Consider the following 15,529-nt stretch of genomic DNA (forward strand, 5'->3'; position numbering starts at 1 on the left):
CCCCGCGTCTACATCACGGGGGTGCTGATCTGAAGGCAGAGGGAGCTCACAGCCCTCTGCCTGCCTCCTGAAAGCTGCGATTGAGCTTGATCGCAGCCTTCAGGGGGATAACAGCCAGGGGCGGTGCTGACACCACTCCGGGCTGTTAGTGCCGGAGCTCAGCCATCAGCAGCGCTGACCTCCGGCACTGATCATGCTGGAAGTGCTGATATTACAGCATCTCCTGCGCAATCATGCTGAGATCGGTCAGTCAGATTGACTGACCGATCGCAGAAATCTGGGTGCGGGGACCTATGGTATGGGTCCCTGCACCCCTTCTCGCACCGCTTAGCTGTCACAGACTGCTGTCGGCAGTTAAAGGGGTTTTCCCATCTCCAAGATCCTATCCCAATATGTAGGAGGTTTAATAATAATAATAATATTAGCAAATACCTCCAATTAGAAATGTAGTATAGTATTTTTGATTCGCTATGCCACTTACCTCATGTGCAGGCAATACTGGACCTTAGGTATCCACGGTTACGACCACTAGCAGCTGGCTTACTAACGGTCACTTTATCCGTGGACATAACCATGGATACCTAAGGTCCTGCAATGCCTGTGACGCGCCCCCTGGGCCGTGGGGTACCCGGTGCCGGGCCGGTAAATGCTGGGGGATGTCACAGTGGTGGTGACCCGGTCCGTGACCCAGGGCGGTCAATAAAAATGGGTTATTGATAGGGGATTTATAGTGATTGTATAAAGTTCGTGACGCCACCTGTGGTATGCAGCTAGGGGAGCCACCGCTGCGGAGCAGGTCCTCTGGAGCTGATTGTTAGAACCCTCCTGTTAGTTTTTTCTATTTTGCTGGTCACATGACTTTTTGCCTATTTAATCCAGCTCCGCCCTCCTGGCCTTGCTGGACTTCAGTGTTACATTTACTCTTAAGGTAGCCAGGTGCCTTGTACCTTACTCTGTAGTTTGCTTGGTCTTTTGACCACTAGTACTTCTGTTTGTTTGTTTGTCTTTGCTCTGCTACAATTTCTGCTAGGAGGTGTCCAACTATATCCCAGTCCTTAGTTCTTGTAGGGACCCCTCCCTTATATCTATAGGTCTGCGTTCAGACTTGCCGAGGACTTAGGCTCGTCTGTTCACAAGGAACAGGTCCCCCGCTGCATCGTAGGGAATCAGCTTAGTCCTATTGTAGGGACGGTTTTCCTATCTTTCCTTAGTGTTTGTAGCAGTTCATAACAGTAAGTCCAGCCTAAAAATAAAACACTCTTAGGAAAGAAATCCTGATTTCAGCATGGTGTCGGTTCAGGAGTTGGCTCAACGCCTGCAGGGACTGTCTTTGGAGGTGGCCGAGCTCCAGCAACACGTGAGTAGCTGTCCTGGAGTGCATTTTGTCGAACCGAAGGTAGGACTGCCAGATTTTTTTTATGGTAAACGGCAAGATTTTTTTCTTCCTTTAAAAACGCTTGTTTATTATATTTTCGTTTAAGACCCAGATCCTCAGGGAATGAATCACAGCGCATTGGGTTTATAATGTCACTTTTGCGCAAAGAACCACAGGGATGGGCCTTTTCTCTACAACCTAATGATCCGTATTTTAGATCTGTGGAAGATTTTTTTTCTGCTATGGGGTTGTGGTATGATGATCCTGATCGAGTCTCATCTGCTGAAACTGAATTAAGACGTTTGAAGCAGGGATCAGGTGATGTGGAAAATTATTGTACATACTTCAGAAGATGGTTGGCTGAAGTGGAATGGAATGACTCAGCATTAAAATGTTTTTTTCTTGATGGTCTAGGTGAAAGGGTTAAGGATCTGCTGATTGCCTTTCCAAAACCTGGAACCTTGCAGGAGGCAATGCAATTAGCCATACGTGTGGACAGGAGACTGCGTGCTACGAGTAATGAAGAGAAATCTACTGCTATGGCAGCTCCTAGTTTTTAGAAGGTCTGTTCGGAGGGTGGAGAACCGATGGAGATTGGGGCGATGTCACCCCACTCTCCGGAAAAAGACCGCAGGTTTGCTAAAGGATTATGTTTTTATTGCGGTAAATCTGACCACTTTATTAAGAACTGTGTGCTTCGTTTGAACAAAGAAAAAAAAAAAAAGGTCAGTTACGCCCGCATAGCTTGTTTAAACTCAAAAGGAGTATTTCTTTCTGGAAGCACCTCAATCCAGGAGGAGTTGATTGAATTTCGGGTATTTGTGGATGTGGTTCTACACTCAATGTGATTGATGAGGGTTTTTTGGAAAAATTTTAATTAGAATCCAAACTTTTGTCATCTCCTATTTCTGTGGTTGCTGTTGATGGCTCTCCCTTGAAAGATATTACTCACAAGGTTTTTGAATTTCCCCTCACCATTAATGGTATCCACCAAGAGAATTTGGATTTGGCGGTATTAAATAATTTGCCTGCTCCAGTGGTTTTGGGGTTACCTTGGTTAAAATTGCACAATCCTGTACTGGACTGGTCTACCAATGAAATTAAGTCTTGGAGTCCTAAGTGTTATGATAGATGTTGCAACGGTCGCATTGCTGCTGTGGAAAGAGGGGAATTACCTGTACCTATTCAGGATTTCTGGAAGGTTTTTTCTGAGGAGGAGTCGCAAGTTTTGCCTCCTCATACGGACTATGATTGTACTATTGAGTTTGTCCCTGGAGCAACTCTTCCCAAGAGTCGCTTATTTAATCTTACTATCCCTGAGAGAAAGGCCTTGGAGGAATACATACAGACAAGCTTGGCCGCCAGTCACATTAGACCTTCTAAGTCACCTGTGGCTGTTGGATTCTTTTTTGTAAAAAAAAAAAAGGACGGCGGTTTACGTCCATGTCTGGACTTTCGCGAAATTAATAAAATTACAGTACGCAATTCCTACCCACTGCCATTAATTCCTGACTTGTTCAACCAGTTAGTGGGGGCCAAGTGGTTCTCTAAGATTGATCTCCGGGGGGCATACAATTTGTTACGTATGAAGGAAGGTGATGAGTGGAAAACTGCTTTTAACACTCCAGTGGGTCATTTTGAGAATCTGGTCTTACCAACGCACCAGCGTTTTTTCAGAACCTTATTAATGACATCCTAAGACCGTTGATCGGTAAGAATGTGGTGGTGCATTTGGATGACATTTTGATTTTTGCTCCGGATCTGGAGCCTCATTGGCAGAGCGTACGTGAGGTATTGCAGTTGTTAAGCGACAATTCGCTTTTTGCTAAGCTGGAGAAATGTGAGTTCGCTGTGCAGAGAATTAGTTTTTTGGGCTACATTATCTCCAGCGAGGGCTTTGAGATGGACCCGGTGAAGGTTCAGGCGGTTCAGGAATGGCCTAGGCCTATTGGTTTGAAACCAATACAGAGATTTTTGGGTTTCGCCAATTATTACAGAAAATTCATTAAGAATTTTCTATAATTGTTAAGCCGCTGACCGATCTCACCAGGAAAGGTGCGAATACGGTCCAGTGGACTACTGAGGCCATTGAAGCTTTTGTGTATCTCAAGGAGAGGTTCAGTTCTGCTCCTATCCTTATGCAGCCTGATGAGACCAAGCCTTTTTTGGTCGAGGTTGATGCTTCTTCGGTGGGGGTCGGTGCTGTTTTGTCTCAGGAAAACAAGGATGGAGTACATCCCTGTGCTTTTTTTTCAAAAAAATTTTCTGAGACCGAACTTAATTACGATGTCGGTAATCGGGAATTGCTGGCGATTAAACTGGCATTTGAACATTGGCGTCATCTCTTGGAAGGTGCTAAATTTCCCATTCAGGTTTTTACTGATCATAAGAATCTGATCTATCTTGATGCTGCCAAGCGCTTGAATGCCCGTCAAGCTAGGTGGGCACTTTTTTTTTCGCGGTTCAATTTTTCTGTTACTTATATTCCGGGTACCAAGAATGTAAAAGCTGATGCTTTATCTCGCAGTTTTTCTCCCATGGTTGGTACCGAGGAGGAGGAGAGCATTTTACAGGAAGGTGTTGTGATAGCAGCATTGGACTCCGTTTTGGAAGATGGGATTCTGAAAGCCCAGGAGGATGCCCCATCTAACACTCCCCATGGGAGGTTGTTTGTGCATAGGAACTTTAGGAGAGATTTGTTTGTGGAGTGTCATGAGTCTCGGTTGGCAGGTCATCCAGGAATTTCGGAGACTAAGAGACTTGTAGGTCGCAGTTTTTGGTGGCCTGGATGGCAGAAGGAAGTCATTAAGTGGGTGTGTCAATGTACTGTGTGTGCTAGATCTAAGTCTTCACATGCTCCTGCTGCGGGGTTGCTTTGCCCTCTGGAGGTTCCTAGTGCTCCTTGGATGCATCTTGCTATGGATTTTATTACTGACCTTCCTGCCTCTGAGGGTTTCACTGTTATCTGGGTGGTCGTGGACCGTTTTAGCAAGATGTGTCACTTGGTTCCCTTCATCAAACTGCCCTGCGCCAAGACACTCGCTAAGGCTTTTGTTAAAGAAATTGTCAGGCTCCATGGCGTTCCTACCGACCTTGTTTCCGATAGGGGACCTCAGTTCGTGGCTTGTATTTGGCGTGCCTTTTGTGACAGGTTGGGAGTCCATTTGTCATTTTCGTCTGGTTATCATCCTGAGTCTAATGGACAGACAGAAAGAAAGAACCAGGATGTTGAACAGTTTTTGCGTTGTTTTGTGGCTGACAATCAAGAGGGGTGGTCTGAGTTTCTGCCACTGGCTGAATTTTCTCTTAACAACCATACATCCTCTTCTGCTGGGTGTTCTCCTTTTTTTTGTTGTACTGGGAGACATCCGTCGTTTTGGTCATTCTCCAGATTGGTATCGGCTGTGCCGGAGGAGGAGAATTTTTCCAGTGATTTGGAGAGAGTTTGGACTGATGTACGTCGTAACCTTCAAGAGGCTAACAAAAAATCCAAGAGGTACTTTGACAGGAAACGTCAAGAGGTTTTGTTTACTGTTGGTGTCATGGTTTGGTTGTCCTCTAGGAATCTGCGGTTGAGGATTCCTTCTAAGAAATTGGGCCCGAAGTTTGAGGGTCCGTTTAAGGTGCTTCAGGTAGTTAACCAATCTGCTGTTAGGTTGGAGGTTCCTTCCTCCTGGAAGATTAATCCGGTGTTTCATGTTTCCTTATTGAAAAAATCTGTTTCTGATAGGGACGCCACTGTCTCTGTTCCTCCGGTGGAGGAAGACGGTGAATATGAAATTTCTCGCATTCTTAATTCTAGATTGCATAGAGGGAGATTGCAGTATCTCGTCGCTTGGAAGGGTTTCGGTCCCGAGGATAACTCCTGGGTAAGGGCGGATGATGTCTCTGCTCCTAGACTTGTTGGAGCGTTTCACAGGGGGTTTCCTGATAGACCTGGGCCTGGAGGATCCGCAGGATCCTCATAGAAGAGGGGTTACTGTTAGAACCCTCCTGTTAGTTTTTTCTATTTTGCTGGTCACATTACTTTTTGCCTATTTAATCCAGCTCCGCCCTCCTGGCCTTGCTGGACTTCAGTGTTACATTTACTCTTAAGCTAGCCAGGTGCCTTGTACCTTACTCTGTAGTTTGCTTGGTCTTTTGACCACTAGTACTTCTGTTTGTTTGTTTGTCTTTGCTCTGCTACAATTTCTGCTAGGAGGTGTCCAACTATATCCCAGTCCTTAGTTCTTGTAGGGACCCCTCCCTTATATCTATAGGTCTGCGTTCAGACTAGCCGAGGACTTAGGCGGGTCTGTTCACAAGGAACAGGTCCCCCGCTGCATCGTAGGGAATCAGCTTAGTCCTATTGTAGGAACAGTTTTCCTATCTTTCCTTAGTGTTTGTAGCAGTTCATAACACTGATGTTACCGCAGCAGGGATGGAGTGGCTCTCCACAGGTAGAGCTTAGCTACAGAGCAGTGTAGATGTTATGGGTTATGCTGGGTGTTGTAGTGCAGGGTTTGATGGCGCAGCAATAATCAGTCCACAACTTAATGGCGGTTTCCTCTTATCTTTACTGGCGGTGATTAGGCAAACCGGGACTAGAGTACTGGCTATAAGTGGAAGTCCGGGCCGCCTGGAAGCAAGTAAAGAATCCTCCTTGCCAGGTGAAGTTGGAGACCTATCCTTTCCATTAAACTCTTTGGCCTTGCTGCTTGTAGCTGTGCGGTGGCCCTCGTCCCTGAATGCAACGTTTCTGTGCTCACCCATATGGCAGGCAGCTCGGGCCTTGCTGGTGTGTCGCTCCCACGTGGCAGTGCTGGGCCCTCTGTGCTGCTGAGCCTCCGGGCGTCTGATGGGGCCAGGAGACCTGCAGTCTCCTGCCCTCTAGTTTCTACTGCTGGGCCTTCAGTGCCCCACAGCCTCGGACTACCGTATCCGGTTCTTCTGTGCTGGTTCTTCTGGGGTGAGCTGCCATGCAGCTCCAGTCCCCAGCAACTCTGTCCTCGATGTCCTGACTTCAACTCCTTACACTAAGTCTAACTAACCCTGCCCCCAGATCCCAGTTGCCAAGGGGAGGAACTCCCCTTGCTGGTCTGGAGCCAGGAAAGTGTTGCATGCTTAGTAAAACCTGATTAGGGGACCCCTGCTTGCTTCCAGGCATGGCATCACCTCTTGTGAGGGAGGCAATGCCACTGTGGCAACCAGACCCCTGGGGTGCCACATTCCCCCCCTAGTTAACTTTAGTACTCCCGGACTGAGGATACCTTTTAAAATTAACAATAACAATCCACATTACAAACAGGTTACAAAGTCAAAAATTACAAAAACCCAACAAAAATTGAAAGCAGTCACTGCGGCGCTTAGTCCTTACGCCACAATCCTTGTAACTGTAATTTGGCTGGTGGGAACCGCATCAACCCACTTTGTGTATCATCCCTGGGCGTGGCTTCAGGGCTCTCTTTCAGTGGGCCTGGTTTTCAGCCACGCCTGCGGTTTATTTTCAAGGCCAATTAGTAACTATATTCAATATTTTCCTGACCACACCTAGTCCTATGGTCCAATTGTCCATAAATTGAACAAATATACTTTTCCAAGACTATTTAACGGGTACAACTATAAACAACATACACTTTAGTTCTCTTATACTTTATACTTTAGTTTCTCCAGCGAGCAGGGAGCTGACCTTTTGTACTCCTGGTCGATCTACGTAGTACATTGATGGTCACTGTCCTACCCTAGTCCCTAGTGTCTACCCCTGGTGCGGTGGGTTCAGTGTGAACTACACTACAGGTAGTCTGAGGTAACACCGGTAGGCTGGGTAATCTCCTACGAATTCTTTGGCTCACCATGGGTATGACAGGTTCACTGCTAGCAGAGGGTCGATTCTCCTGGTCTGCTGATGATGAAACCTCTGTCTCTGGGGCCGACTAGTCTTCCAGCTGTTCTGGGACTTCTGCAGCTTCCGGTGAGGCCGCTTGGAGAAAGGTCAAGACCGGTACCTCAATTGCTTTGTTCACCTGCGTCCAAGACCGGGGAAATTCTCTGAGGACTGTCTGAACCGTTTCCTCCACTTTTTCTGTGGGCCGAGAGCTGTCTGGATCTTCTTCTGTGTGTTTCAACTGTTCAGGACATATCTTCAAGTGATCTCTTGAGACTGCCGCTGAAATTTCCCCTCCATCTTTGCTGATGAGGCACACTTTGGTGTTGTCGTAAATCGAGGGTAGGACGGTGTATGGCTCAACCTCCCACTGGTCATCTAATTTATGGATTAGTCTCTTCCTCTTAAGTACCTGTTCTCCAGGTGATAAGGGAACGGCAGGTGCTTGCTGATTGTAAGTCTTCTCTTGCTTCTGTCTCGCCTGGGACAAACTTCTCTCAACACACTCTTGCACCTTGCGGTATTGTTGCTGCCGCTCGTATCCCAATCCGCATCTGGTGATGGGAGTCTTGACACCAGAGACAACATGTCCAAGTCAATGGGTAGCTTACCAGGTCTTGCTCTCATCAGGTAAGCAGGTGTACAGTTGGTGGAGTTCACGGGGATGTGGTTATACAGGTCCACCAAATCTGGTAACTTCTCTGGCCACAGGCTGTGCTCTTCAAGGGGCAATGTCTTCAACAAGTCTATCAACACCTGGTACATCTTTTCACACAACCCGTTGGTCTGGGGATGATACGGCGTCGTCCTTATTTTCTTGCAGCCATACAAGTTACAGAATTCCTGGAACACCTCTGCTTCAAAGGCTGGACCTTGATCAGTAAGGACCCATTAAAGGTAACCGTGCGGATGACAAAAGTGCTGTTGGAACGCTTTGGCTGCTGTCTGAGCCGTCTGGTCTTTCACTGGTACTACTACCAGGAACCGGGAGTAGTGGTCTACTATGGTTAGAGCGTAGACATAGCCTGACCTGCTTGGGGATAGCTTCACGTGGTCCACGGCTACCAGTTCTAGTGGCTGTTTGGTGATGATGGGATGCAGGGGAGCCCTCTGGCTGCCACGGTCTTTTCATCTCCGGTTGCATGGACCACATTCTCGACACCATCTCTCGATTGCTTTCCTCATGCCAGCCCAGTAGAATCGCTCATGTAGCAGGACTTCCAACTTCTTCCACCCGAAGTGTCCTGTTCCATCGTGGTACGCTTCTAAGACCATTGGCGCATCCCGCCTCAGGACTACCACCTGCCAGACTAGTTCGTGTGTCTGGGAGTTGATAGTTCTTCGACACTGCTTTCCCTCGTAGATGAACAGTTTGCCCTTCTTCCACAACTGTTGGGTCTCCTGTGGAGCATCTGGATCAGGGTGCGAGTCAGCTTGTGTCAGCAACTCCTTTACCAGGCCAACAGCCTGGTTGTTATCTTGCGTTTCTGCCCATCCATGGTGGGGCAATGGGTTGAATGTGGCCTCTATGTTGGTGGAGCGCTTGTCCCTTACACAGTGGGAGCACTGGGTCACCCCATGACGATGGAAAGCGGGTATCTCTATCTCCTTCAGCTCTTCCGGGTCTTCTCCCCCATCTGGCAAGTTGGACATCCTGGACAGCACATCAGCATTTGCATTTTTATGCCCCACCCGATACTTGATGGTAAACTTGTAGTTAGACAGTCTGGCCATCCATCGTTGCTCTAGGGCACCAAGCTTCGCAGTCTCCAGGTGCGTCAGCGGGTTGTTATTTGTGAAGACTGTAAATTTGGAGGAGGCGAGATAGTGCTTGAAGCGCTCTGTTACAGCCCAGACTATGGCGAGAAACTCCAACTTGAAGGAACTGTAGTTGTCGGGGTTCCTTTCCGTGGGCCGGAGCTTCCTGCTGGCGTAGGCAATCACTCTCTCTCTTCCTTGCTGTACCTGGGACAGCACCGCTCCCAATCCCACATTGCTGGCATCTGTATGAAGTATAAAGGGTTGACCATAGTCGGGGTAGGCCAGCACTTCGTCTCCGGTCAGAGCCATCTTCAGTCGGGTGAAAGATTCGCCTTCTGGTTTACCCCATTTGAACGGAGGTTTCGGGTTCTTGGCCTTCTTGAACTGGCCTACCAGGAGGTCCTGCATGGGTGCTGCTATCTTGGTGAAACCCTTGATAAATCTCCTGTAGTAGCCTACCAGCCTGAGGAACTGCCATCTTCCTTGATAGTGGAGGGTCTTGGCCAGTCCTTGATTACGGTGACTTTTTCTGGGTCTGGTGCTACACCTTCTGCGCTTACCACATGACCTAAGTACTGCACCTTGGGCTTCAGCAGGTGGCACTTGGACGGCTTTACCTTCAGGCCAAAACCAGATAGGGCTTCGAACACCTCGGCCAGGTGCTCCAGGTGGTCTTCATATGTCTTCGAGTAGACAATTACGTCGTCCAGGTACAGCAGGACATTTTCGAAGTTCTTGTGTCCTAGGCTGCACTCCATTAACTGCTGGAAGGTTCCTGGGGCGTTGCAGAGCCCGAATGGCATGCAGTTGAACTTGCTGAGGCTCATTGGTGTTGTAAACGCGGTCTTTTCTTTGTCCGCCTCTGCCACAGGAACCTGCCAGTACCCACTGGTGAGATCCAAAGTGGAGAAATAATTAGCAGATCTTAGTGCAGCTAATGACTCCTCAATCCTGGGTAATGGGTAGCCGTCTTTATGTGTAATGCTTTTAATCTGCCTGTAATCAAAACACATATCCTCATTGTACCATCCTTCTTTCTAACGAGAACTAATGGACCTGACCAGGGGCTACAACTATCTCTGATCACCCCAGCCTCCTTCATCTCCTGTAACATTCCTTTGGCACATTGATAGTGAGCTGGGGGTACAGGCCGGTACCTCTCTTTAATGGGCGGATGATCTCCTGTGGGGATATGATGTTGGACCCCTTTTACCTGCCCAAAGTCTAGTGGGTGTTTGCTGAAGACTCGCTCATATTCTTGGACCAACCGGTATACTCCATGCTGTTGATGCAAAGGGGTGGAGTCAGTGCCTACTTGTAGCTTCTGACACCAATCCTCCATCTGCCCCTTGGAGCCGTTATCCTCTGCCGGTTTGGATGGAAGCAAGGGTTCCACTGTCTTTATTGAGTTGTTACTGACAGTGAATAGCTTAGCAAGAGTAGCATACCGGGGTAAATGGACCTCGTTCTCCCCACAATTCAGGATGCGTATCGGTACTCTCCCCTTGCGGACATCGACCACCCCCCTGGCTGTCGAGATGGTGGGCCTACTGTCAGCGTACACGGGTTCTACCAGGGCCTGATAATCTTGACCCCTGAGACCGATTGCTGTTCGACACCATATCAACATTTCACTCCTAGGGGGCATTGCAATGGGGAACGGATCACTCATCCTGACACTGCCAATTTCCCCTCCAGACAGCTCTATCTGTTGTCTTTTCATCAGGGCTCTGATCTCCTTCTGCAGAACTCGCTGCTGACTGGAACTGGCTGTCTCTGCGACCTGTTGCAACAAAACAATAATTTCTCCAAGACAATTTTCTATCACATTAGTGCCTAAGGTTATCATGGGATGACTTTCTCGGCGATCAATATCAACAATAATCATTCCTTGTGATGGCAATTCTACTTTGCCAATTTTTATGGTCACCTCTTTATAACCCACCTGAGGCAAGGGCTGACCATTGCTGGTATAGATGCTAAGATGTTCATCTGGACGGCGGGTAATGTCTGAATCAGTCCTGTATTGTTTATAAAGGATATATGGCATCGTGGTCACCTGGGACCCAGTGTCTAGCAACGTGTTCATTGGGATGCCATCAAGCACGACAGGTAGGACCGGGCATCATTCCACGTACTTGTCTCGCCAGCTTTGTGGGCCTGGTCGTCTTACTTCTGGGGGTTGGCCCTCTGCCCCAGGGGTTGCTCGTTTTAAACTGCAGAATCTTGCAAAGTGCCCCGCCTTTTGACAGCGGCGGCAGATGGGTTGTCCGTCCTGGTCGTAGCGATCGCTGTTCCTCCCTCTGATCGGTGGAATCCTTCTCTGTCATCGCCATGGGACGTCATCTGGGCTGGAAGCCAGCTGGATCTTTTCCTTGGGGGACACTTGAATGGCCTGCACGGTTTTGGTTAACGCAGCCACACTTTTGGTCAGCTCCTGGACCTGAAGGCACAGGTCTGCAGATGGATCATTATCTAGGGTCTGCATGTCAGCCTCCACAGGTTCTGGGGAAAAGGACGCCACCTCCTGGTGGTAGGTGATAGCTGGGCGCCGGTGGGATGCAGCGCCTCCTGGTGTTGATTCCCGCATCACCCGGATGGCTCTGTCTTTTAAATTGCACAAAGTCCAGATCAGGGTTTTGCAGAGCTATAATGCGCAGCTGTGTCCTGTGAACGCTGGACAGGAGCCTCTCAATAAACTGCTCAGTTAGCAATCTGTCCTCATCATGCACACTGTTGGGGTCTACCTGTTTGATGGCCTGCAGCGCCTCCTGCAGGTTTAGAGCATAGTCCTGTACACTGCCCTGCACCCTTTGTTTGCACCCGTAAAACTTAATTTTAATTTCTGCTGCGGTGCAGGTGTCAAAAGTATCCTTCAATAGGGCCAGTATTTCTTTTACAGTGCCTTTGTCTCTGCCCGGCCAGGACTTCACCTCTCTCTGGGCTGCACTGATTAGCTGGTCTATGAGGATGCTGACTTTTTGCTCCTCAGACAGGGGGTATACTTTAAACAAACTGCGCAGTCTCTCCTCAAAGTCATTCAGGGTGTGCAACTCCCCTGAGTACTGGGGCAACCACGCCGCCCCTGGTATATATGGCATTGATAACGGCATCACAGTGGCAGCGGCCGCGCCTGCGGCTGAACCCTCCTCCATGTTGGGCATCTTCCTCTCCCCCTAGTGAACCTCAGCCAGGTCCTGGGCGTCTGCTGACATACCAGTATGCTGCTCTGCAGGCGGAGGGATCTCTTACCCGGCGGTTCCGGATCGGGGCTTCTTTCTTCTCCCTCGGCGGGCGGCAAACCACGTGATAACACAGTTCAATAAAGTCTATGGCACACAGGACCCGGTTATACCGGGCTTCGTGAATCCTGTTCGTGATGCCAAGTTGACGCGCCCCCTGGGCCGTGGGGTACCCGGTGCCGGGCCGGTAAATGCTGGGGGATGTCACAGTGGCGGTGACCCGGTCTGTGACCCAGGGCGGTCAATAAAAAGGGGTTATTGATAGGGGATTTATAGTGATTGTATAAAGTTCGTGACGCCACCTGTGGTATGCGGCTAGGGGAGCCGCCGCTGCGGAGCAGGTCCTCTGGAGCTGATGTTACTGCAGCAGGGATGGTGTGGCTCTCCACAGGTAGAGCTTAGCTCCAGAGCAGTGTAGATGTTATGGGTTATGCTGGGCGTTGTAGTGCAGGGTTTGATGGCGCAGCAATAATCAGTCCACAACTTAATGGTGGTTTCCTCTTATCTTTACTGGCGGTGATTAGGCAAACCGGGACTAAGGGTACTGGCTATAAGTGGAAGTCCGGGCCGCCTGGAAGCAAGTAAAGAATCCTCCTTGCCAGGTGAAGTTGGAGGCCTATCATTTCCACTAAACTCTTTGGCCCTGCTGCTTGTAGCTGTGCGGTGGCCCTCGTCCCTGAATGCAATGTTTCTGTGCTCACCCGTATGGCAGGCAGCTCGGGCCTTGCTGGTGCGTCGCTCCCATGTGGCAGTTCTGGGCCCTCTGTGCTGCTGAGCCTCCAGGCGTCTGATGGGGCCAGGAGACCTGCAGTCTCCTTCCCTCCAGTTTCTACTGCTGGGCCTTCGGTGCACCACAGCCTCGGACTCCCATGTCCGGTTCTTCTGTGCTGGTTCTTCCGGGGTGAGCTGCCGCGCAGCTCCATTCCCCAGCTCCTCTCTCCTCAACGTCCTGACTTCAACTCCTTACACTAAGTCTAACTAACCCTGCCCCCAGATCCCATTTGCCAAGGGGAGGAACTCCCCTTGCTGGTCTGGAGCCAGGAAAGTGTTGCATGCTTAGTAAAACCTGATTAGGGGACCTCTGCTTGCTTCCAGGCATGGCATCACCTCTTGTGAGGGTGGCAATGTCACTGTGGCAACCGGACCCCTGGGGTGCCACACCTGTACATAAGGAAAGAGACATAGCTAATCAAAAATACTATACTACATTTCTAATTGTAGGTATTTGCTAATATTATTATTATTATTACACCTACTACATATTGGGATAGGATCTTGGAGGAGGGAATACCCCCTTCACTGTTACTGCGTTGGGTGTTATGGGGTTAAACCTGACTATTACACACCACCAGATGATGGCAGCACATAAAGTGTTTTTAATGTTCTATATTTGAATGAGGGCCACCAGTTGTTGGCTTTTAGGGTCTGTGGATGACCCTAGTTATAATTTTTTCCTGTCTTTGCACTTTGTGCAAAGTCCTTGAGAGTAGTAGTGCCACAACTACACTTTCTTCACAATATTTGAATGAGGCACTACAGTTGGTGCCTGCAGTGGTGTATGAATGACCCTACTTGTAATTTTTGGCAGGATTTGCACTTGGTACTCCTAGACTCATAAAGGTTATGCACTAATACATGACCATTTGAGCAGCATGTGTATGAGACCCTCCTTTATGTCTAATACAAGGTGTATCTGAGTTCTTCTGAGTCCCTAATTTTTGGCAGTTCTTGCTTCCTTCATAAATTACACTGAAATGTCCTATTTTTTAATAAAAAATTCAATTTTGGTTTGCGTAAATTATATATATTTAAATCCTTTTTAAATTTTGCCTTCTATACAAGTCATTTTACAGGAAAAAATGTTTCTTAACATTTTTCATGTAAAATGCAATTTCTCGTCAATTTGGAATGTTTTATTGTCAGTCCTTAAAAGGGAGCAAAAACGTCACACCATTGTTCTCAGCAGCAATCTGGCAGTCATATATACTTCCAGGGCTCTTCCCCATGCTGTTATCCTTCCATGCAGCACTTTTTCCATCCATTTGAACATTTTAACTGCCCCCCAGACCTCCTTGTAGGGTCTGCCAGAAAAATGCTCGGATTTCCCATTGACGCCCATTATACTCCTTACTCCTGAGCATTAGGAATTGCTCGGTTTGAGTAACGAGCATCCAAGCATATTAGTGCTCGCTCATCTCTATTCATAATATTTTGCCTGGAAATTTTTTTGCTCCTAGACAGAACGGAATAAACTTTCCTGTCTCACCTAAAAATCAAGCTGGAAAAAACTGGATTAAGTTGGGCCTGTCCTTCCCTGTGCTCTTTTTTTCTAGTGATTCTACAGGATTCCATGAAAGATCTTTCTTCCTGAAATGATACTTCCTATTATCAACAAATAGTGGGGCTCAGATCTTTAGAACTCGAGTTAAAAATTCTAAAGGCCTGTGAATGATGTACCTTTCTCCCTTAAACTACCTCCAGCTACTTAAGTATTCTGTTCTATGGACTTATGGAGCCACTCAAGGCCCAATTCATCAAAGCTTTTATGCTAGAGTTCTGAAATAAAAGCTTGCAAAGTTGCACCTAAACTTAGCGACTTTTGGCATTTAAACTCCAGTTTCTCCCAGCTCTGACAAAATGGATGGAGCTAGGGAGAGACAGGGGCAGAATGCCATAGTTAGTCTAATGACAAGCTGTGATGTTCCCTATGCCAGGAATCTCACTCTAGTCAGGGACTTACGGGAGTGAGATATCTAGCATAATGCACAGAGGAGCACACCATTCACTAGACTCTCCACATCCAGATTCATGAAGATGTGTGCACCTATGTCAGATATTCCACAGGAACGACACCAGGGAAATCACGCAATATCTCACCGTGCCATCACTGTGTCACAGATTTTGTCAGGGGTACGCGAGCACACGGTCCCCACTCTTCTCTACATAGGTATCGGCAAGTGACCAGTGAGCGTGTGGCATCACACCTCCGAATTCCAGCGCATGGAATATGTGTTTACGCCCTCTGTACGGTCACTGTCAGCTTCACGATAGCCCGATTATTAATTATTATTCGCTGCCACCACCATCCCGCTTTGAAATATAATACAGGCCTGGGCGGACGTCTGTGTTTTGGTAGCGTATATGGCTTCGGGGAAGGGAACGATTACAAGACAAAAGAAACAGAACTATTAATTTTATATTTAATCCAAAAGGGAGGCAGTGTTTAGGAAAAATGTACACAAGGATTTTACAAAGGAGACATTTACAATACATAAGCAGTTACACAAA

The 15,529-nt window shown here is 48.1% G+C and overlaps 1 protein-coding gene across 1 annotated transcript in view; it reads left to right on the plus strand.

Moving 5' to 3' along the window:
• The window catches only part of ELAPOR1 (endosome-lysosome associated apoptosis and autophagy regulator 1), a 266,746-nt gene that overhangs the window by 225,482 nt on the left and 25,735 nt on the right, over positions 1 to 15,529 (plus strand). The window lies entirely within an intron of this gene.

This window comes from Phyllobates terribilis, unplaced genomic scaffold (assembly GCF_046119375.1).
Source record: "Phyllobates terribilis strain yellow unplaced genomic scaffold, ASM4611937v1 Scaffold_2__4_contigs__length_985480577, whole genome shotgun sequence".
Taxonomy (NCBI): domain Eukaryota; kingdom Metazoa; phylum Chordata; class Amphibia; order Anura; family Dendrobatidae; genus Phyllobates; species Phyllobates terribilis.